The sequence below is a fragment of the Pongo pygmaeus genome, chromosome 1 (assembly GCF_028885625.2).
Source record: "Pongo pygmaeus isolate AG05252 chromosome 1, NHGRI_mPonPyg2-v2.0_pri, whole genome shotgun sequence".
Taxonomy (NCBI): domain Eukaryota; kingdom Metazoa; phylum Chordata; class Mammalia; order Primates; family Hominidae; genus Pongo; species Pongo pygmaeus.
The window spans coordinates 16,498,526-16,523,195 of record NC_072373.2 but is presented as its reverse complement, the minus strand read 5'-3'; the positions used below and the strand labels follow the sequence as shown (position 1 = coordinate 16,523,195).

At 41.0% G+C, this 24,670-nt stretch overlaps 1 protein-coding gene across 3 annotated transcripts in view; it reads left to right on the top strand.

Moving 5' to 3' along the window:
* Positions 1-2,477: 2,477 nt before the first annotated feature.
* MAP10 (microtubule associated protein 10) overlaps positions 2,478-24,670 on the top strand; it is a 36,271-nt gene continuing 14,078 nt past the window's right edge. Inside the window, exons 1-4 of one of the 3 annotated variants that reach the window (XR_008494704.1) lie at positions 2,478-2,570; positions 2,691-2,808; positions 7,742-7,821; positions 16,249-16,646. The gene's annotated coding sequence lies outside the window, so the exon portion shown is untranslated. Of the gene's footprint in view, positions 2,571-2,690; positions 2,809-7,426; positions 7,496-7,741; positions 7,822-16,248; positions 16,647-24,670 lie in introns of those variants that run through there. The other 2 variants (XM_054454834.1, XM_054454842.1) reach the window with 2 other exon arrangements.

The following is a 24,670-nucleotide window of genomic DNA, read 5'->3' as shown; positions in this document are numbered from 1 at the left end:
GAAGGGAGTCTGATCATGACAGCAATTCATGGGAGTTAGATTTTATCTCAGGCAGAAGCATCAGGGACGAAGAAAAGAAGATCTAGTAAAATATTTGGGAAATAAAGTTACATAGGACCTACTGATTTCCTATTCATCGTCTAAATCGCCTTCTATGTGACATGAAAAAGGTGACCTACTCCCTATACACATTGGTAGTTTTTCTTTTAAAAGATGTCACAGTAAAAAAATATCAATAAAGATATGTGACTGACCAGCATGACCAACATGATGAAACCCCGTCTCTACTAATAATACAAAAAATTAGCCAGGCATGGTGGCAGGCGCCTGTAGTCCCAGCTACTCAAGAGGCTGAGGCAGAAGAATCTCTTGAACCTGGGAGGCAGAGGTTGCAGTGAGCTGAGATAGCACCACTGCACTCCAACCTGGGAAACAAGAGTGAAACTGCATCTCAAAAAAAAAAAAAAAAAATTAACTATTGGAGACGGGAATAATTTTTCAGTTTTTTTCTTAGTTTCAAACTTGTTTTTTTATTCCACTTCAAATTCAACAAATCTTATTAGAACAGACATGTGTTATTGAATTAAATTCAGGTTTCATTTTAACATTGATTAGATTTTGAAGAAGAGATTGTCTACATAGAAGAACCAATGAGTCAGATACAGCTAATAAGCTTCCAAACCTTGGAGGAGAGATGCTGTCTCATCTAGGAGATGTTTCATTCCAACAGGGAGATGGCATTTTCCATATTTTTCTTGATTATTTTCTTTGCAAGATTAACATGAGTAATTGAAAGAGAGTTGGAATTAGCATATTGAGGGGATTGTTTATTATTTATGAGATAGAAATCACACTCCTATATAACCAAACTCATTAAGGCTCACATAATGTTTTTCCCATCTTCTACAGACACAATTCCAATAACAAGTAGGTAGTTTATACATCCCCAAAGTACATGAAACTCTCTGAGATCCAAGTTTATTATCCAGGAGTGGATGGCATCATCCTGGATGATGGCATCACCCTTTCTCCATCCCAGCGGTACTGCCCCAAAACATGCTTCCAGAAATAATACATGGGAAATAGTCCTTGCAAATTGATTTGCACCTGGCCCCAACATACGGGGACTTGGCTGTTCCTGCACATGCAGCTCAGACCCGGTAATCAGCTCTGCACCCTCTCATTGGCTCTGCCTGTCCCATTTGTGCCCTGTTTGGCATCTCTAGCCAGCTTCCCACTGTGTCCCCTCCCCTGGCTTACAATTCTCTCTGCCACCTTTCCCATCATTTAAGCCCTTGCTCTGGTGCTTGAGAACTTCTTCCTCAGTAGGCTCGAAAGACGAAACACAACAATTTGCCCTTCGTCCCCTTCCCTGGGTACTGTTACCTCGCCAGTTTCCTCACCAGTAAGATGCTTCTTCCAGGGTTAAATCAGTGAGCAACCCTGCTGTGCTCATGGAAATGATATGGACAGGAGACAGGGAAATACATGGTAGAAGAGGGCGGTTCTCTGGCAAAGGCCCTACCCTCAAGCCTGGATACCCGCAGCCCTAAGCGAGAACAGGCATTCCTATTTTTGCACTCCAAAAGTTGCCTTTTGTCCCACCATCCCCCCTATCCTGTACCCATATAAACCCTGAACCCCAGGCTCCAGAAGCAGACGAGGAGATGAGGAGACAAACAAGACAAATGGCAGAACAGCACAGCAGAGAAGGGGAGAAAAGAAGGAACATCTGGAGGAGTTTGGCTGGGGATAGTTGGAGAATTGGCTGCAGGACGGCCAAACTCCAGGGGAAGATCATCTTCCCACTCCATCCCCTGTCCAGGTCCCATTCCATCCCACTGTGAACCACCTCCACCAATCAATAAAACCCCCACATTCATCCTCCAAGTCCCTGTGTGACTGGGACTCTGTACAAGAGCTCAGGGTACAGAAAGGTATCACACTGGCCCCCTGTCCCTGCAAAAAGGCAAAGGGTCCACTGAACTGGTTCACCGTTAAGCCACCCGGGGACGGCAAAACTAAAAGAGTGCACTGCAACATACACCAACTTGGGCTTTGGGGGTCGCAGACAGCCACCCCTGGATGCTGCCTTGGCACCGGAGCCCAAAAGCACTTGCCCATTTCTTGCACCTGCCTGTCTGCATGCATCCCCTCCTGTAAGGGGATTGAGCTCCAGGCAGCCAAACTGACAGCCACACCCCTGTCACATGTCCTGCAAGGTGGGTGCGGGGAACTCCCATTTCAGTAAGTTCCAGGTGAGTCTTAGCCATCCACCAAAGTATCAGCTCCACACAGGCAGGGATTTGGGTTTGTTTGGTTGACAGTGGTGTCCCAAGTATCTAGAACAGTACTTGGAAGACAGTTGATGTTCAATAAATATTTGTTGAATGAAAAAGTGAATGTATTAATGTAGTAAGTTCTTAAGAAATAAAAATTTTACATTTAAAATTAATTAAATCTATTTTTTCCCCTCAGGTGCCTGTTTTGGTGACATGATGAGAAAATTATTAACACCTCCAAATTTATGAAACTATTTTTTCACAAATGCATATATCTACTTAAAATCTGTATGTAATATATCTACACACATATGTGTGTGTGTATATATAGGGGTGTGTGTGTGTGTGTGTGTATGTATACAGCTGACTCTTGAAGGGTTTTAACTGCACTGGTTCACTTATACACAGATTTTCTTCCACTTCTGCCACCCCTGGATAGCAAGACCACCTCCTCCTCCTCAGCCTACTCAATGTGAAGACACCCAGGATGAAGACCTTGATGATGATCCACTTCCGCTTAACGAAAGTAAATCTATTTTCTCTTCCTTATTTTCTTAATAACACTTTCCTTTTTCTAGCTTACTTTATTGTAAGAATGCAGTATATGATACATATAAGATACACAATATATATTAGTTGACAATTTATGTTATCTGCAAGGCTTCTGGTCAACTACTACTAATAGTAGGCTATTAGTAGTTAAGTTTTTGAAGAGTCAAAAATTACATGCAAATTAGCCACTGGGCAGGAGGTCGGCACCCTTAACCTCCACATTGTTTTAGGGTCAACCATATACAGAGATGGGGAGAATAAGAAAGAGAAAGAGAAAGAGAGAGAGGATTCAATTTCACCAAGTATTTTTTAATGTACCAGATCCTGTGAAATACTGTGTGTGTATTTTCCCATTTAATCTTCATGATTTTCTTTTCTTTCTTTTCTTTTCTTTTTTTTTTTTTGAGATGGAGTCTCGCTCTGTAGCCCAGGCTGGAGTGCAGTGGCACAATCTTGGCTCACTGCAAGCTCCGCCACCCAGGTTCGCGCCATTCTCCTGCCTCAGACTCCCAAGTAGCTGGGACTACAGGTGCCTGCCACCACATCCGGCTAATTTTTTCTAATTTTAGTAGAGATGGGGTTTCACCGTGTTAGCCAGGGTGGTCTCGATCTCCTGACCTCATGATCCTCCAGCCAGCCTCGGCCTCCCAAAGTGCTGGGATTACAGGCATGAGCCAGTGCGCCCGGCTATCTTCATGATTGTCTAATCATGACAAAACTTTGTGCCAAATATCATTACTCCCAATTTTTTTTCCAGACTAAGAAGCAAAGGCTGGAGATTTAGATACCTTATCTATATTCACACAAAGATGACATTTATATTTAAATTTTAGATTTAAAGTTTTAATCCACCATAAATTTATGTTGATATGAATATAGCCTATCTTGTAGGGGTTATTTTCAAGTTCATGGCTTTTTGGCTCCAAAATCCATCAGAACTGCATGGAAGACTACACACACACACACACACACACGCACACTTGCCTATATGCAGAGAGAGAGAATGTGTGAAGAGGATCAATATCTCTCATCAGATTCTTTAAATGGTTCATAACCTGAAAATGTTTGTAAATCATCGGTCGAAGAGATGATTTTGTTCTAAATGGAAAGCCCAGTTTTCCTAATACTGTGTATTAAAAACCATGATTTTCCCTTGTAATTTAAAATGTTATCTTTATAAACAGCTAGAGCTCTGATGTCAGGAATACCTGGATTTGAATCACCAATTCAACCACTGCTTGGCTCTGTGATCTTATGCAAGTGACTTGACCTGTCTGAAGCTATATCCACATCTGTAAAATGGGATAATACAGTATCTCATAAGCCCAGTTCTAGGATAAATTAGGTAATACACATAGGGTACTCAGCAATAAGTCTGCTTCATAGTAAACCTTCAATAAAAGTTCGCATTTATTAATATAATTCCCATATATACTGTGTTCTGGTCTTGCATTTTCTATACCACCCACTTATGTGGATACGTTTGCCTATTACTCCAAGATACGCATATTTAAAGGGTCTTGGCTATATTGCCAAATTGCTTTCAAGGAATTCTATACCAATTTACATCTGCATCCCCCATAGGCAACCTATCAGTGCCACATCTGCCCCTTGTCAGCATAGTGCCAGACTCCATCTCAGAAATCAAACAAACAAAAAACCTCTTTCCTATATAGACATTATATTTATTCCCTTTTTAAGATTTTCAGATTTCTCATTTAATTCATTGATCTAGCTGTTCTTATTATATTGAATGAATGGATAAAATATTTCTACATCATTTTCCCAAATAATTAGTTTATTCTCACTTCTCAGCACCACTTATAAAACAACACCTCCTTTTCCTGATGATTATGATGCTATCGTCATCTTACTCTATATATCAGTTATCTATTTTAGGATCTGTTTCAGAATTTTATATTCTGAATCACTCATCAGTCTCTTCTAGCACCGGTTCTACATTGCTTTAATAATTGTAGCATAAAGTTGGGCAAATATCTTTTTATTACTGTGGCAAGGTAAGTCAGGGCAGTTGCCACAATGTTGTAAAATTTAAAGAAAGCATTTTATGGAGAAACCATATAAATCAAGGATTAGCAGAGGAAGCACATGGTTCCCTGTTCTCTTGTCATTCCACAGAGAAGTGTTCCAGTCCAGGGCACTGCTGGGCACACAGTGAGTGGGGCTGTGATCTAAAAGGGACTCTGCCTTCCCTACTCTACCTGGTTATAGTGCAAGCATAATATCTGCTTTACATATGCATGTGCCCTGTACACTGACATTCACTTTCTCCTTCTCTACCCTTATATCAACAGAAAATCACACAATATATAATCAATTTAATATATGTTGCAAAAAGCCAATCAATTTTAAACTTTCTTTTATTTAAAGAAAATTCTTTAATCAACTAACAGATAGTCCCTAGACATAAAGAATATTTAAAAACAATAGCTAGTCTCACATTAAACTGCTAAAAAACAAAACAAGGCCGGGAGAGGTGGCTCACGCCTATAATCCCAGCACTTTGGGAGGCCGAGGCATGTAGATCACCTGAGGTCAGGAGTTCAAGACTAGCCTGGCCAACATGGTGAAACCCCGTCTCCACTAAAAATACAAAAATTAGCTGGGTGGTGGCACACGCCTGTAATCCCAGCTACTCAGGAGGCTGAGGCAGGAGAATTGCTTGAACCTGGGAGGCGGAGGTTGCAGTGAGCTGAGATCGCACCACTGCATTTCATCCTGGGCGACAGAGCCGAGACTCCATTTAAAAAAATAATAATAATAAATAAAAACAAAAGTAAAAGCTGGAGCTTTCCAGTTTAAATTGGAAACAAAACGGTGATATTCTTTTTCACCATTATTCTTTAACATTGTTCTGGAATTTCTAGTCAATGCAATAAAACCTGATAGAAATAAGACATTATTATTAGAATTGTAATAATACAAAGATATCAATATTTTCAGACAATACTCAGCCTTTCCCAGGTATAAAGCTATGCTGTTTAAAGTCTGTCTTAGTCCATTCAAGCTGTTATAGTAAAATATCTTGGACTGGGTAGTTTATAAAGAACAGGTCTGGTGTAGAGACTCACACCTTTAATCCCAACACTTTCAGAGACTGATGCGGGAGGATTGCTTGAGGCCAGGAGTTTGAGACCAGCCTGGGCAATTCAGCGAGATTCCATCTCTACAAAACCAAAACAAGGCCGGGCACAGTGGCTCACGCCAGTAATCCCAGCACTTTGGGAGGCTCAGGTGGGAGGATCACCTGAGGTCAGGAGTTCAGGACCACCCTGGCCAACATGGCGAAACGCCGTCTCTACTAAAATTACAAAAAATTAGCCGGGCATGGTGGCAGGTGCCTGTAATCTCAGCTACTCAGGAGGCTGAGGTAGGAGAATCGCTTGAACCCAGGAGGAGGAGGTTGCAGTGAGCCGAGATCGCGCCACTGCACTCCAGCCTGGGCGACAAGAGCGAAACTCCATCTCAAAAAAAAAAAAAACCTAAAAACAAACCAAACCCAAACAAACCAAAACAAAAATCCCTAGAATTTACCTCTTATAGTTCCAGAGGCTGAAAGTCCAAGATCAAGGCACTGGCAGATTGAGTGTCTGGAGAAGTCCACTTCCTCATAAATGATGATCTTCTCATTTTAATCTCACAAGGTAGAAAGGGCAAGGCAACTCTCTGGGCCTCTTTCATGAGGGCGCGAATCCCATTCATGAAAGTGGGCCCCTCATGACTTCATCATCTCCCAGAGGCCCTGTCTTCTAACACCACCACCTTGTTTCAGCATAGGAATTTTGCAGAAGTGGGGGGTGGGACACAAACATTCAGACCATAGCAGTCTTATCAGAAAAGATAAACAGGTAAATACATGTAAGATGATTTTAGGAAAGAAAACTAATTATTAGAAACCAGCAAGATTATCCAGTGAATGATGATTGAAATCCCAGATTGTCAGGCTGTGAGCCAGTCAGAGCTGAAGACACCTCTTCCATCCTGGGAGGGACTGTGGCCAGAACTCGAGCTCTCAAGGTCTGGGTACTGTCTTTCCCCATAGCTCGAAACCACAAGGTGCCTGCAGTTGACCACTCCCTGAAGACCTCGCTTCAAAACGCAGACAGCTTTGTGTCTAACTCTGGTAGTAAACATATCTCCCATACAAGACCACTCTCACGGCTGCACTATAAAAAGATAGAGTAGCTGGTGGGGAGAGGAAGTCTTCCCCTGGACACAGCATCTCGGTCATTTAGTGCTGTGGACCCTGCACACCTCGCCGTGGAATGATGACAGAAGGGAAGATCTTGTGCCTTCTCTTGTTGATCTTTGGTGTGGACATTCCCCAATAAAGCCTGTTCCTTATAGCCATACGTCATGACATTTATTTAGTTAATGTCACCTGCATTTTCACCCTTAGTCCCCAGTACAGGACAAATTCTGTTCATTCTAGTTAAGGCTTCTGGAATGGCCCAGCCCAGGTTAGGAGATCACTCCTTGGGTGCAGGGGCAGGTCACCTGAGTGTGATTGTGGTACCTACATCACAGACCACAGGAGCCCTTGGTATTGGTTTCCATAGGAATGGGAGACTGAGGGAGATAAGACTGCCTAGGATTCAACCCTTTAGCTTTTCCTCAAGAATCTACAGTTCTTTTAAGAGGTAAGGGTAAAAAAGGATGGGAGAAAGCCTCAAAACTACACTTCCATCCCATCCTACTCCCAATAGAAGTCCATAGTATCTTATTTAGGATTCTTACATCATATCCTCTATAAGTAAACTTGGCCTGTGGTTTCATGTCTTTATTTAAAATGTTGATATTTTCTTCATTATGGATCTTTTTGCACTAACTTTGAGTTTTTACAACATTGCATTTAAATGGTATTTATTCTGATTACTTCACTCTAGTCTCTACACTTTGTGAAATTCTCAATTCGGCCAACTCCTCTTTATGAATTGGAGCAGCTTTCCATCCCCTCTCTGAGGAGGTGAGTCTCCCCTGACCTGGAGAGCCCATAATGGCCTCCCCAGAGAGGGGTGATGATCCCCGTAAGCAGTATCCCCACCTCCTTTCACCATTTCTAGCCCTATGAGCAGACTCAAGCCAGAACTCAGACTGACCCATCTGGTGCGTATGTCCTGTTTGTTTAAAGTGGGCATCATGCTAATTGGACTGGCTTCTGTCCTGAATAGCCGGTGCTTGTCTGTTGTTAAATATGTTGGCTCTTACCCAAACATGTCTAATCAATGTCATAATAATATGTCAAAGTGATCAGCATTTTTCTTTAAAAAGTCTACTTGATGTCATTGATATGTTGAATTCTCCTACAAGAATTGTGTTTCTGTCTATTGCTAATTTGATTTGTAGCAGTTTTGTCTCCAGATAGAGATAGATTTTTTTTCACAATTCAGCTTATAAAGTTTAGATGAAGACATTCACATTTTCATTACCCATTTTTTAAATTGGAAATTACTTATAAAACTGTCTGCACTGGATGATTGTAGAAAACTTGAAATATAGAGAAATAAACAAAGAAAACCATAAAAATTCCCTATAATCCCTCAGCCAGAGACAGGTCTTATTAACATTTTGGTTGTATATTTTATGAAAACTAAGATTACAAAGAATACAGTACTTTATATCAGCTATTTTCCTTATCCATCACACTGGAGAATCAAAAGAATTATCAGCTGTCTGAAGGTGGCAAATTGCTTAAGAGACACATAAGCATATTATCTGAGCTTTGGAGGTAATCACCAGGAGAACCAAAAACAGAAAGGGTCAGGGATGGTGGCCTTTTGGGATGGGTATTCTGGAGTGAGATTCAAGGGACAGTTTATTTCTTATTTTGCACCCTTCTGTTGAATTTTGCATTTTAATGTGTTTATATATTTCTTCTTAAATGATAAAACATTTATAATAGATTTTAAAAATATATACATGTTTGAATATTAATAAAAGAGGTACAGGAAAATATGGAGAAAAGATGGGTATGAAGATACTGGACTTCAGCATTCTACATATTTACATTCATATGTAAAATATGTACATACCACTTTAGAACACATGTCAGGCTGGAGTGCAGTGGCATGATCTTAGCTCACTGCAACCTCCGCCTCCCAGGTTGAAGTGATTCTCCTGTCTCAGCCTCCCAAGTAGCTGGGATTACAGGCGCCCACCACCACGTCTGGCTAATTTTTGTATTTTTAGTAGAGATGGGGTTTCACCATATTGGCCAGGCTGGTCTCGAACCCCTGACCTCAGGTGATTTGTCCACCTCGGCCTCCCAAAGTGCTGGTATTACAGGCATGAGCCACTGCACCTGGCCAAGTCTTCTTCGCTAATGAAAATTATAAAAAGAGTGCCTCATGAGGTTTTTACAAGGCTGAAATGAGATAATGTATATTACAACTTTAGCATAACACTCGGTACATGGTAAGCACGGAATGAATGACAACTGATTTTATTCAAAGTATTGGCATAAACATATTTGTAGATAAATTTTTGTGCACATTATCATTTGTTTAGATGAAATCTTACAGGTAAAATAGCTGAATCAAAGATGTATTCATAAAAGTTTTGATAGGTATGGCTAAGCTGTCACTGGGGAACATTAACAATATATCAAAGATTCTTTTGCCTGAAATACAGTAGTTGTAGGTAGCTTTCACTTCCTTTCTTTATCAGCTTGTATTAATTGGTTAATTTAAAATTTGTTTATTTATTTGTTATTTTGAGATGGAGTCTTGCTCTGTCGCCCAGGCTGGAGTGCAGTGGTACGATCTCAGCTCACTGCAACCTCCACCTCCCGGGTTCAAGCAATTCTCTGCCTCAGGCTCCCGAGTAGCTGGGATTACAGGCAACTGCCACCATGCCTGGCTAATTTTTTTGTATTTTTAGTAGAGACGGGGTTTCACCATGTTGGCCAGGCTGGTCTTGAACTCTTGACCTCATAATCCACCTGCCTTGGCCTCCCAAAGTGGTGGTATTACAGGCGTGAACCACAGCACCCGGCCAAGTTTTATTTTATTTTTTAAATTTATTTTTATTTTTATTTTTTATTTATTTTATTTTTTTGAGACAGAGTCTTGCTCTGTCACCCAGGCTGGAGTGCAGTGGCATGATCTCGGCTCACTGCAAGCTCCACCTCCTGGGTTCATGCCATTCTCCTGCCTCAGCCTCCCGAGTAGCTGGGACCATGGGCTCCCGCCACCACACCCAGCTGATTTTTTGTATTTTCAGTAGACACGGGGTTTCATCGTGTTAGCCAGGATGGTCTCGATCTTCTGACCTTGTGATCTGCCTGCCTCGGCCTCCCAAAGTGCTGGGATTACAGGTGTGAGCCACTGTGCCCAACCCGTTTTATTTTTTAATTAACCACTTACATAGACAAACACAGCACCTCATTTTAACTTATTTAATGACTAAAAAGATTGAAGTTGCTCATATTTCCTATAAATACTACTTACTAGTACATTTTTGAGAATTATTTGTGTTTTGCCCGCCCATTTTCCTATTGGATTTGTCAGAGTATTTTTTTTTGAGTTTGAAAATTTTTTTACATAGCCAAAGATTAGTACTTTTATTCTTTCACTGAAACCTTCACCCCATCGGAGTTTATTGAGTGTTTGGCTAAGCGAATTTTATTTTTTCTAAGTAGTCTATTGCATAAGGCCTCTCTTATCGGGTGGAGATACAAACCTGGATCATTAGGGTTTTCTGTTAAGTTTTAAAGTCTTCTAGGCACAGGAGGTCATAGAATTCAGTCATTAGCCAGAATTGATCAAAAATACAAAAGAGTGAACATACTCTCTTAAGCCTAGACTTAGCTAAAACCACAGGACAGCAACTTTTATAATTTGTAAACCACTTTTTCAAGCTACTCAAATCCTTAAAGGCCAGACATATGGAAAGCAGCACAGGGTTCTAGCCTCTCAGGTGAGCAAACACAGATCAAATGTAACGATGTTTCATTCATTTTTTAAATGTCAGTGTTGACAGCTTCATCTCAAAGTTACCCAGTTTCTAAGCCACAAAATCAGCAACTAAATCACCTTTCACTGGAAAGAACCTTGTTGAGGGTAAACCATAAAGTAACCTCAATTACGGAGTACATTACTTTATTATAGCCATGGAACCCTTAGGGAAGCCAGAGAATGCTCTTGCTAATTAAAGGAGTAGAATATATAAATAGAACCTGTAAATATAATATACATAAATGTATATGTGTGTGTGTGTGTGTGTATTTTTCAAACATTGAGAACCCCAGTACAACACCTTTAATTTATAAAGAAACCAAAGTGTAGGACTATAGTCTTTAAATATGTTTTAGTTTATAATCTTAATACAAATGTATGTATATCTGTTTATGAATTGTACTTATGTACTATTTATTAAAGTTTAATGTACCTTGTAAAATAGCACATGCTCAAATTTTTTTGTTTTGTTTTGTTTTATTTTTTTGAGACGGAGTCTCCCTTTGTCTCCCAGGCTGGAGTGCAGTGGCGTGATCTCAGCTCACTGCAAGCTCCACCTCCTAGGTTCACGCCATTCTCCTGCCTCAGCCTCCCAAGTAGCTGGGACTACAGGCGCCTGCCACCATGCCCGGCTAATTTTTTTGTATTTTTTAGTGGAGACGGGGTTTCACCATGTTAGTTAGGATGGTCTCGATCTCCTGACCTCGTGATCCACCCGCCTCGGCCTCCCAAAGTGCTGGGATTACAGGCGTGAGCCACCGCGCCCGGCCCACGTGCTCAAATTTTTAAAATGATTTAATGAAAATAGACATAACTAGAAATTCTGGTATTCCCCATCCTTACCCAGTGGGTCATCCCACTTTGAAATCACCTACTTAGAGTTAACTAACTCGTCCATGGCCGTATGAGGGGCAGAACAGAACTAGAATTGTGGTCTTCTAGCCCCAACTTGTATTTATTGCTACTACATTGTCCTGCTTCCTATCAAATATATACCCAAGTTAGAACTGGGCCAAGGTGAACTGGGATAATAGTTTTCACTCTTGTAAAGTCTATACTTTGAAATATCTTATAACCACAAATAACTGAACTTTAGATTTAAGGCTACTATTAAAGGCACACTTGTGCTAACTTAGAATCCCCCACATTGACTTTAAGGTTATATCTGAGGAAAAGCTCCAAATTATTAATTTTCTGCCTGTCTAGCATAACCCTAACTTAAACCTGTGGTATATTCTTGGAAAGCTCCTCCACCCCTACCACAATACACTTCCTGAGCCATCTTTAAAAATTCTAAAATTATAACACAAAGAGATTTCTTTAGGAACATAAGTGTGTCCTCTTGCTCCTGAAGAAAAAAAAAAACAGAGGTCATATTTTTCTCAATCCAAATATCCTCACAGTTGCAAATAACTTTAAAACTTCATCAACTGAATTTCTGAAAAATGTCTAGTTTGAGATGACCAGAATTCTCCTTAACTAAGTTATTAACTAAAACTGGAGCTTTTATACTTCAGAAAAAGCTAAGAAAAACAGAAAAGCTACAAGGTATAGCTTCATGGAAAGTCCTGACTTTGTCATTGGGATGAACACGAAAGGATCATCATTACAACTCCGGGCACAGCATATTCTTAGTTACTTAGCTGAAGCGTTTCTCTAACCGGGCTCACATTTATAGTTGTAGGGCTCTGAGTTCTCTTGAAGGATTGTGTGTGCATCTGCATGTGCCTGCTTGTGCATGCACTTTCAAAGCATGGTAATCTGACCTATACTTGTGTGGGATGCATATCTGGACAGTCTGAATGGTCCTGATAACCTCAAGTGCTGCCATTCAGTTTTCAGGGCTTGGCTTTGCACTTGGGTCTGTGACTGCAGTGGTGCTAAGCAGGGCTGGTCTTATTACTGTGGGCTAAATTTGTCAGGACTCCGTTACCGATCATAAAAACCGAATCCAAACTAGCTGCTTTGCAAAAGAGACAGGGACACCTACACCACAAGCCCTGTGTCCTGCAAAGATCAAATACGGTTAATTGAGGAAAAACCTTTCAAGCCAGAAGTAGCAGAGTACACCAGTCTCCCAGACTTTCCTTATCCTGGTGAGAGATGTGCCAGGGCCAGGCAGTGCGAGAATGCACGCAGTATGCAGGGACTCCACACCTATAATGTGCTACATTTTTTTTTTATACTTTAGGTTCTAGGGTACATGTGCACAACGTGCAGGTTTGTTACATACGTATACATGTGCCATGTTGGCGTGCTGCACCCATTAACTTGTCATTTACATTAGGTGTATCTCCTAATGCTATCCCTCCCCCCTCCGCCCACCCCACGACAGGCCCCAGAGTGTGATGTTCCCTACCCTGTGTCCAAGTGTTCTCATTGTTCAATTCCCACCTATGAGTGAGAACATGCGGTGTTTGGTTTTTTGTCCTTGCGATAGTTTGCTGAGAATGATGGTTTCCAGCTTCATCCATGTCCTTACAAAGGACATGAACTCATCATTTTTTATGGCTGCATAGTATTCCATGGTGTATATGTGCCATATTTTCTTAATCCAGTCTATCATTGATGGACATTTGGGTTGGTACCAAGTCTTTGCTATTGTGAATAGTGCTGCAATAAACATACATGTGCATGTGTCTTTATAGCAGCATGATTTATAATCCTTTGGGTATATACCCAGTAATGGGATGGCTGGGTCAAATGGTATTTCTAGTTCTAGATTGTTGAGGAATCACCACACTGTCTTCCACAATGGTTGAACTAGTTTACAGTCCCACCAGCAATGTAAAAGTGTTCCTATTTCTCCACATCCTCTCCAGCACATGTTTTTTCCTGACTTTTTAATGATTGCCATTCTAACTGGTGTGAGATGGTATCTCATTGTGGTTTTGATTTGCATTTCTCTGATGACCAGTGATGATGAGCATTTTTTCATGTGTCTGTTGGCTGCATAAATGTCTTCTTTTGAGAAGTGTCTGTTCATATCCTTTGCCCACTTTTTGATGGGGTTGTTTGATTTTTTCTTGTAAATTTGTTTAAGTTCTTTGTAGATTCTGGATACTAGCCCTTTGTCAGATGGATAGATTGTAAAAATTTTCTCCCATTCCGTAGGTTGCCTATTCACTCTGATGGTAGTTTCTTTTGCTGTGCAGAAGCTCTTTAGGTTTTTTTGAGATGGAGTTTCGCTCTTGTTGCCCAGGCTGGAATGCAATGGCATGATCTCGGCTCACCGCAACCTCTGCCTCCCAGGTTCAAGCTATTTTCCTGCGTCAGCCTCCCAAATAGCTGGCATTGCAGGCATGCGCCACCACGGCCAGCTAATTTTTTTTTTTTAATTTTTAGTAGAGACAGGGTTTCAGCATGTTGGTCAGGCTGGTCTTGAGCTCCCGACCTCAGGTGACCCGCCCACCTCAGCCTCCCAAAGTGTTGGGATTACAGGCGTGAGACACTGTGCCCGGCAGTGCGCTATATTTTCATAGGAGACATCTATGTGGTGCTGTAATGGTGGCAGCTCCTTTGTCAAGAACTTGGCATTTCTGGGAAGAGAGAGCCTCCGGGGCGCAGCAGCCAGTGTCAGCCAGTTCTTCTATTGAGCTCACATGGGCCTGCAAAGCCAACTCTTGTGAAGCTACTGAAAAGGGGTAGAAAATGAGCTTACAAGGCGACCGGGACTTGTCTGTGCTCACTAGCTGAAGCTAAATGAGAATATTTATTGGCTCTCCTGTCTTCCCAGCCCAAGGGTGGCACTCACCTTGAGACCCAGTTGATGTCACTGAGACAGTTCATCTTTCAGTTACATTGCTTGCTGTGTGTGGATCACACTAACAGGCTTCCTCTTCCGGAGGTGGGAGTGGGTTGAGGGTGAGGTGTGGTGGGGATGGCCATATTAGAGCACAAGGTTTATAACACTCATGTGAAGCAACCTTAGAGGAAAGAAAGAGCTACATTCTTTCAGTAGCCAAGTATATAATACCAGGGAAGGGATCTAATTGCACCTGCTGGAGTCACTTGCCCATTTACATAGCCAGAGGGAATGAGTGTTCTGCTTGTCAATTCTAGATCATGTGAGGACTCCTTTGGAGGGTAAGATACTATGCTTTGCTGCTCATTGGCACACAGGAGTTGGGAAAGAACAGCTATCCAAAAAAAAAAAAAAAAGGATGTTTGTGAGAAAAGAATCCATCGATGTCTTATACTTGGGGAAAGGAGAAGAGAACAAAGCAGGCTTAATTCAGAAGTGATGCATTTGAGCTGAATAAATGCCAGATGGCATTGCCTCATGCTATATAATTAAATGATTTAACTATATACCAGCCTATAATTTAAGTAGTAGTTTGAATAGAAGGAAGTGGTGGCAAAATTAAGTGATCTCATGGCACATGGTGGCACGCCAACTCTAAAAACAATAGTTTTATAGCATCAGTACCACATTCATACTGTAGGGTTATTTAGTTCCATCAAAGCAGAATCAGCCACCACGTTAAATTAATGTTAAGCATTTTTGTTGACTTTTTTGTATTTAATTAATAAATATTTTATTTTTGCTTTTCAAATGTATGCTTGGCTTTATGTTTTATGTATTTTGCTAACATTATGGTGAAATTAATCTCAGGCAATACCAGCCTTGACTGTTCTTCCTTCATAAAGCATCCATATATTACTTAATTCTGAGAAGCCTCACTAACATATCTATTTCATCCGAAATCCACTTTCTTTTCTTTTGCAGGCTAAACATTAGAATTTCCTCAACTTATATGGTATAGTTTTAAGTTCCTTTAGACTTGGAATTCTCTCGGGGAGTGGTATTCTTTGGGAGGCATATTAGGATCGCCTGAGCAAACAGCACAGATGCCCCTCACCTTCTGAAATGCTCTTCTGTATGTGTGCGTGCCCCATTGTTGAGAATCACTGCCATAGAAACCCACTTTAACAATGCAACGTCTCATTTGTCTCAAGAGTCCCAGGTGTAAAATAAGGCAAATGTCGTGGTTTTAGAATTATCGACTCCCTTAAGTGTAGTACCCAGAACTATAATGGTCTGTGTATGTTACAGTGGCTAAAAAGCAGAGTGAAGTTCTTCAATGAGATCTACAGTTCAATGAATTGCGTATCTAGTTCTCAAGTTTGTCTCTCCCTTTACTTTGAATCTCCTGCTACTGACTGTGGTAAGCAGGGAGTGGGCTGCCCTGATCCTCCTTAAAGGAAGAACGAGCTGCTCTGCTGCCAGCTTCTTCAGGATCTGCCTCTGTCACAGAGGCCACCTGGTCCAAGTTCCATAACCTTCCAGCGGGACTATTTGGCCAGCCAGGGCACATTCTGATGAGCAATCACAGCTCCAGAGCTTCCCTCCAAGTAGGCCAAAGATTCAATGGGTCTGTATCACAGTTCAACATCTTCTTCTATTCATTCCTGCTTCCTCCCCCTTCTCTTCACAGGTGTTGGTCTCTAATAAACATCTTGCACCTGTAACTCCACTTCAACATCTGCTCCCGGAGAGCCCAGCTGCAACACCAACTTTGACCCAATATTGGCTGTGCTTTCCTGGCTGCCCTACAGCATGCTAATCTTGCCTGACAGTCTAGACAGTCCTGCCACTTTCTTGGCAACTCAATGTACTCTGCTGTGACACTCACCTTGAGGATTCCTGGAGCAGATCCCAAGATACAGGGATAGCAAAAAGTATTTTCAAACCAGTAGGCTTGCAAGCATTGTTCTAATACTGAAAGATTCATAGTGACCTATATTTACTGGATATTTATCACGTGGCAGGCACTGTTTAATGTGAATTAATCACAACTGTATCATCCATACTATTAAAGTTTTTTAGGTGAGGAAACTGAGGCATGCTTCAGTCACCAGTTGGTGAGTTGGTAGAGCTGGGATTTAAATTTAGGCATCTTCACAGCCCATGTGTCTTACTCAATTTTCTCTTACTCAAATTGAGCTTAAGCTCAAGTTTCTTATAGTTCTGGAGGCTGAGAAGTCCAAGGCCAAGGAACCACATCTGGTGAGAGCCTTCTTCCTGGTGGGGACTTTACAAGGTCCCAAGGCAGTGCAGGGTATCACATGTTGAAGGTGTGCAAATGTGCTAGCTCAGGTTTCCCATTCTCCTCTTCTAAAGACACCAGTTCCCCTCCTATGATAATCCATTAATCCATTAACCCATTAATCCGTGAATGGCTTAATCCATTTACGAAGACAGAGCCCTTGAGATCTCATCACCTCTTAAAGACCCCACCTCTCGATACTAACATAGTGGAGATTAGGTTTCCACATCAGTTTTGGAGGAAATATTCAAACCATAGCACCATATTAGCCACTATACCAGTGGTTCCCCAGTTTTGCCCTGCACTAGAATCACCTGGAGGGCTTATTAAAACACAAATTGCTGGATCTCACTCTTAGAATTTCTAATGCAGTAGGTCTGAGGTGGAGTCTGAATATTTGCATTTCTAACAAGTTCCCAGGTGAGGCTGATGCTGCTGTTTCAAGGACAACATTTTGGGAACCACTGTACATGATACAGCCTCTCAAGTGCAATTTCAACTGACATCATGTGAAAATGCATTATAGTTTTCCTCATGATAAATAAGAGTTTCCAAGTGCAATAAATTTGGAAACCACTAATTATACAATCTTGTCATTGACTCTCCAGTTTCAGGCTATCCTCATCTTCCTAGTGCTAAGTCTTTCTCTGTTGCCCACATGTATCCAAGGACATCTGGCAAGAGCATCCTGATTACAAAATCCAGTGTTGCTTTCCTTAGATATCAACAGAAACATGGAATTGATTAATAAAGGCTAACATACTTGAGATGCATAGTTAGGCACCATGAATGAGACTTTTAAAATAGAGTTGCCATTATTAGCTCTGTCAATGGTAAGGCCAGAAAATGCACAACATAACCTCATACAGTTTTTTTGTTTGTTTGTTTTTGTTGTTGTTTTTGAGACAGGGTCTCACTCTGTCACCTAGATGGGACTGCAGTGGTGCAATCACGGTTCACTACAGTCTCGAACTCCTGGACTCAAGGGATTCTCCCGCTTCAGCCTCCTGAGTAGCTGGGAATACAGGTGCACACTACCACACCTGGGTAATTTTATAGAGACAGAATCTCACTTTGTTGCTCAGTCTGGTCTCAAACTCCCGGGCTCAAGCAATCCTCCTGCCTCGGCCTCCCAAAGTGCTGGGATTACAGGCATGAGCCACTGCGACGGGCCTCTCATACAGTATTTTAGAAATTTTGGGAAATAGATTGTGTGAAAGCACACACATTTAAAAAACAACAACATTAGGGTTAAAGTTAGGGACAAAAAAAAATTTTTTTTAAATAAAATAAAAAAATTAAAATATTTGTAATACTTCTCAGTCTTGGAAACATTAAGGTGATTTGTTGAATTATTGTAAAATCATGACTCTTTTATTTGTGCATTAATTCATTTGATTAATATTTAGTAAGCACCCACTGGGCCACAGCATTGCACTTGCAGAATCATATGTTATTATAATTATTATAGTAACAATCACTAGTGTTTTTATTGTCCTCACTTTCTCAGGTACTTGAAATCTTTTCCAACCTGAGGTTGTTGGTTTTCACATCATCTCTGTGAAGTAGGATCACCTATTATGTTATTTTGTCCCATGTGTACGCTAGAAAGCTAAGGTCCTGAGGACTGGGGCTACCTCCAGGTCGACTCTTGGTGGAACCACAGGTGGAACTTACAGAGCTGGACTTTCAGGCATAAACCTGCCAAACAATTTTCTATCTCTGGGGAATTTTCTTTCCTAGGCTTCTATGGCAAAATACTTACCTATCATTTTACTTTTTTAAAAAAGAAAATAATTCTATAAGGAAGTTAAAAATTAAGATTTGTTTTGACTTTCCAGTGATTCCAGACAGGAAATCTACTCCTTGTACTTGAAGCCTGAAGCCAAGGAACTGCACTTTGCCCTCTAAAGAATCTGTAATTTATAACCCTTGGAAAATAATATTCCAGGTTAGGAGAATTGTGAAGGAACTGAAAGGGGGAGTCACATTTATTTGTGGGATTGTAATATTATTATTCTTTTTACTTAGAGTGCAGAGAAACTGAACGAAATTATAACTGGCTTTTTAAAAGACAATGATCCTTCATATGAAATGATATATCCTGATCTCATTTTAATTAGGAACGTGTCAAATTAAAAAGTTGCATTGACTCTGATGTTGCATAGGTCAGAAATTCAGTTCCTGATCAACAGAAGATGGTACAAAAGAAACCAGGAACTGGAGAACAATTCAATGCTAAAATGTTAAAATCTTTATGAGTGTCTGCAATTCTCAAGTTTTACAAGTATGCCCATGATACACTTTTAAATTTTGTCTGGGTACATTTTCAATACACTTAATACTTGTTTTCTTTAATTTGTAGTGAGTGCCAAGTTAAGTGATTTTTGCACTGATTATCATTTAAATATAAAAATCTAATAGAGAGCTACTGCTTTGTGAAAAGTCTTTGGGACAGTCCAGTACATTAATATACAATAAATTTTTAGAACATGCTTATGGAATTCAGAGAAGCTACAATATAAAGGGACCAAGGCTACACGGTTTTTATTCAATTAGGTATCCAGCATTGAAATTATTAGTTAAGCTGATAAAATTAAATAACATAAAATCCTAAATTATCTCTCTCCCTACCCTGCTTAGTACAAATTCATTAAATTAGTGATTTTTAGGCAGTAAGATTTTATACATCAATCAGTTGTCATCTAAAATCTAAAATCATGGAAAATCTAAATTACAAAATAAATTTACAACAAATGCGTTCATATTAACATGTACACCATTGGAAAAAAACACCCAAAATGAGTCATACAATTTTCCCTAGGAAAAATCATGAACTCAAAAATCAAAACAGGTCGGGTGCGGTGGCTCACACCTGTAATCCCAGCACTTTGGGAGGCTGAGGCGGGTGGATCACGAGGTCAGGAGTTCAAGACCAGCCTGGCCAACATTGTGAAACCCCATCTCTACTAAAAATACAAAAATTAGCCGAGTGTGGCAGCGGGTGCCTATAGTCCCAGCTATTCAGGAGGCTGAGGCAGGAGAATCATTGCTTGAACCTGGGAGGTGGAGGTTGTGGTGAGTCAAGATCATGCCATTGCACTGAATCCTGGGGCAACAAGAGTGAAACTCTGTCTCAAAAAAACAAAACAAAACAAAACAAAACAAAAACATCTAGGTTTGGAGGATAAAATAAACATTCATAAACAATGTAATTCAAGGAGAAGACAAGAATACTTCTTTAGGCTGGGTGCAGTGGCTCACACCTGTAATCCCAGCACTTTGGGAGGCCCAGGCAGGTGAATCACCTGAGGTCAGGAGTTCAAGACCAGCCTGGCCAAAACCCTGTCTCTACTAAAAAAAAAACAAAAACTAGCCAGGCGTGGTGGTGCACACCTATAGTCCCAGCTACTCGGGGGTGCTGAGGCAGGAGAATCACTTGAACCCGGGAGGCAGAGGCTGCAGTGAGACAAGATTGCGCCATTGAACTCCAGCCTGGGCGACAGAGCAAAACTCCGTCTCAAAAAAAGAAAAAAAGAAAAAAAAAAGAATACTTCTTTCAATGCCTGCTAGAGTAAATGAAATATAATATTAATTTCATTTTATAGAAGAGGCATTTTAAGAAAACATATTACAGTATATTTTAATTGTTATTTGACAGCAATAATAGTCATTCACAAACACCCACAAATTATAAGAATTACAAGCTAACTAAAATAATCTCAAGACATTGATAGATCAAAGGATCTATGAGTATAGTAAAGAAACAAGAAAAAGTAGAGGGAAGATAAAGGTGAGATAAGGAATGGTGCTCTTTCAGCATGAAAGTATGTTCTGGGTGGAGGTGCAGTGTGTGTGAGGGTGATCTATCAGGATGGAGGTGCAGTGTGGGTGGAGGGTGATCTATCAACATGGAGGTGCCGTGTGGGTGGAGAGTGATGTATCAGCATGGAGGTGCAGTGTGGGTGGAGGGTGATCTATCAACATGGAGGTGCCATGTGGGTGGAGAGTGATGTATCAGCATGGAGGTGCAGTGTGGGTGAAGGGTGATCTATCAACATAGAGGAGCAGCATGGGTGAGGGTGATCTATAAACATGGAGGTGCAGTGTGTGTGGAGGGTGATCTATCAGCATGGAGGTGCAGTGTGGGTGGAGGGTGATCTGTTAGGATGGAGGTGCAGTGTGGGTGGAGGGTGATCTATCAGCATAGAGGAGCAGTGTGGGTGGAGGGTGATCTATCAACACGGAGGTGCAGTGTGTGTGGAGGGTGATCTATCAACATGGAGGTGCAGTGTGTGTGAGGGTGATCTATCAATATAGAGGTGTAGTGTGGGTGGAGGGTGATCCATCAACATGGAGGTGCAGTGTGGGTGGAGGGTGATCTATCAACATGGAGGTGCAGTGTGGGTGGAGGGTGATCTATCAACATGGAGGTGCAGTGTGGGTGGAGGGTGATCCATCAGGATGGAGATGCAGTGTGGATGGAGGGTGATCTATCAGGATGGAGGTGCAGTGTGGGTGGAGGGTGGTCTATTAGGATGGAGGTGCAGTGTGGGTGGAGGGTGATCTATCAGGATGGAGGTGCAGTGTGGGTGGAGGGTGGTCTATTAGGATGGAGGTGCAGTGTGGGTGGAGGGTGATCTATCAGGATGGAGGTGCAGTGTGGGTGGAGGGTGATCTATTAGGATGGAGGTGCAGTGTGGGTGGAGGGTGATCTATCAGCATGGAGGTGCAGTGTGGGTGGAGGGTGGTCTATTAGGATGGAGGTGCAGCGTGGGTGGAGGGTGATCTCTCAACATAGAGGTGCAGTGTGTGTAAGGGTGATCTATCAGGATGGAGGTGCAGTGCGGGTGGAGGGTGATCTATCAGCATGGAGTTATGTGGTGGGTGGTGGACCCACACTTCTAGTAGCTCTTCCTCTTCTTATACGGAAACCCGTCCTATTGGGCATCCGTATAAGAATATAAGCTGAAAAGGACCTATAGTGTGGGGTTGGAATTCAACATCCTGTTATCTTTGGAAGGCTTCATAGCTAAATATGGTACAGTCATATTAGGTGTTAGGGCTTTAATGTATGAATTTTTGGGGACACAATTCCATGCATGTCAGCACCAAACTCATTTCCACAGCAGTTTCACTGTTTTATAATTCCACCAATGGTATAGAAGGCTTCCAATTTCCCCATATGCTTGGAAACAGTTCTTATCTTCTGTTTTTTTGCTTGTAGCCATCCTAATGGACAGGAGGTATGACCATAGCCCTTCATGTGGGGCCTGGGACATGTGAGTTGAATAGCTCACCTCGTATATTACTTCTTTCTATTTATGACAATTAGCACTGCCCTAATATGCCAGGCTATGCAGGTGGGAAGTAGAGAAAAAAAAGAGAAGACTGACATTTCAAAGAAAGGGAGGAACGATTTAAGAAAATCTAAGCTGAGTGAACAGGGAGTCATTTTTAGCTAGACTGGATTACAGTTTCATTTGGAGGTTGCATCTTTTAAGAGTAATCATTTAAAAGGAGGCAGAGCTTCCAATTGCACGGTGTCATTTACAACCTCAGCCGTGGTTGCAATAGGGGTCTCATGCCTCCTGCTGTCTTGTGGGCACTGAGCAATCTTCAGAGAATGTTCACTTCCGGTGCTTGCACAGAAAGGAAACCTGCAGAGAAGTCCTGCATGTCATAAAATCAGTATGGAGAGAACACTTAATCCTGTTTACTTTAATCTAACTACCTAAGGCCTTGGATTCAGTCAACCATAACTTCAAAAACTAAGGCAAATTGAACACAGTAGGGCCTCTTTGAAAAGTCCTGAACACTCTATGAGCTTCTCTGTGGTTTCGATAAAATACATTCTACACAAAGAACACTGCAAACTGGGAAGCATCATAGCTTTGTTTTAAATATTTGTAAGTTTTTAGCTCATTATATTTTCTGAACTTTGTGTTCTACACAAGCAAGTCCCATAAGGAACTATATTCTTCATGTATTAATTTATCAAGTATTGTATATACAAATACTATGTCTAGAAACAAGGCACTGTGTTCATTGCTGTAGGCATGCAAAAATTTAAAAATAACATTGTCGAGGAGCTTATAGAGAACTACAGGCAATAAACTCATGTGTGTAAGAGTAATAATACAAGACAGAAGGAATAGTTCACAAAGGAGATTAAGTGCAGCAGAGAAAAGAAAAGATCACTTACAGCAAGGACAACCAGGAAAGAATTTTAAAAAGACATCGCATTTGATTTAGACTTTAAAGGAAGATGATGTTTAAGATCTGTGGAGAAGTAGAGGAGGGCATTTAAGGTCAAGGGAATATAAACCATAGATACTAGCACTGAAAATAGGAAAACTGGAGTCTATAAACAAGGAACAGCAAATGGTAGAAATAAAAGTGGGTAAGTTGCTTGGGATCTGGTCTTAAAGGTCCCTGTATTGATAAGGAGGTAAATTATTTCATGTTCTTGTTATTTAAAATTTGAAAATACGTTACTATGTATTTTATGCATTTTATGTGAGTTTTTTTATGCTAGCATTTTATGCTACCTATATCTTAGTATTTTATGATACATATAAAGCATGGTAACAGCATTTTTCCGGCATTTTATGATACATATAAAGCATGGTACCGGCCAGGCATGGTGGCTTATGCCTGTAAGCCCGGCAGCACTTTGGGAGGCTGAGGCGAGTGCATCACCCAAGGTCAGGAGTCTGAGACCAGCCTGACCAACATGGCAAAACCCCGTCTCTAGTGAAAATACATAAATTAGCCAGACATGGTGGCACATGCCTCTAATCCCAGCTACTTGAGAGGCTGAGAGAGGAGAATTGCTTGAACCCGGGAGGTGGAGGTTGCAGTGAGCCAAGATCGAGCCACTGCACTCCAGCTCGGGCGACAGACAAGACTCCATCTCAAAAAAAAAAAAAAGAAAAAAAGCGTGGTACCTACTGATCTGAATTTGCTTTTTGAATTTCCAGTTCAAAACATGATAAACACATGTATGTTTTAAAGAAAAATAAACTTGTCAATGTAAATTGTGGCCGTCATCCTAAAATAGCTGGTTGACCGGGAAGTAAATTAAATGATAATATATACATACAAAAGAAGAGAGGATGAGGGTCCCATTCCTGCCACCCTGTCCCCCCACCTTGAAGTGGCTGGCATTGAGAAATGAAGCAAGGGCAGAAGGAATTCCAAACATACTTGGCCTTTAAGACCTATAAAAAGGAGGCATGCTATTTATATATGACCTACTTACAAATACCCCTCATTTTAAGTAACTGCTCAGGACAGCCATCAGAACTTAATTCTGGATATTCTAGATTCTCACAGCTCCAGCAGTAAAAAGTCGTTTCCCCTGGAAACATGATTATACATTGTGGTTAGTTTCTACAGTACTGATATCTGGTGCTATACTCAAGTTCACAGTCTTTCACGGCTAATCTGAAACTTGTGAAAGAAAAATCCGCTATTAGTTTATAAAAAGGTTAAAACATCCACTAAAGTACAGAAAAACCATAAGTAACTCCATATATTCCATATACCTACCCCACAGATTCCATAATTGTCAAGACTTTGCCACATTGGCTTTTCTTATGTCATTTTTCTTTTTCCCTGAGGCATCATAAAGCAAATTCCAGGCATTGTCATTTCAGTCCTACTACTTCAGTTTGCAGCTCTTATCTGCATGAGTATTCTCATAGCTGTAAACTAAAAATAAAATCCTAAGCCCTCCAGCAACCAACTGAATGAAAGCCTCCCCACTGGGCCAAGGGGACCCCAGAGTAACCTAAAAAACTGAAGC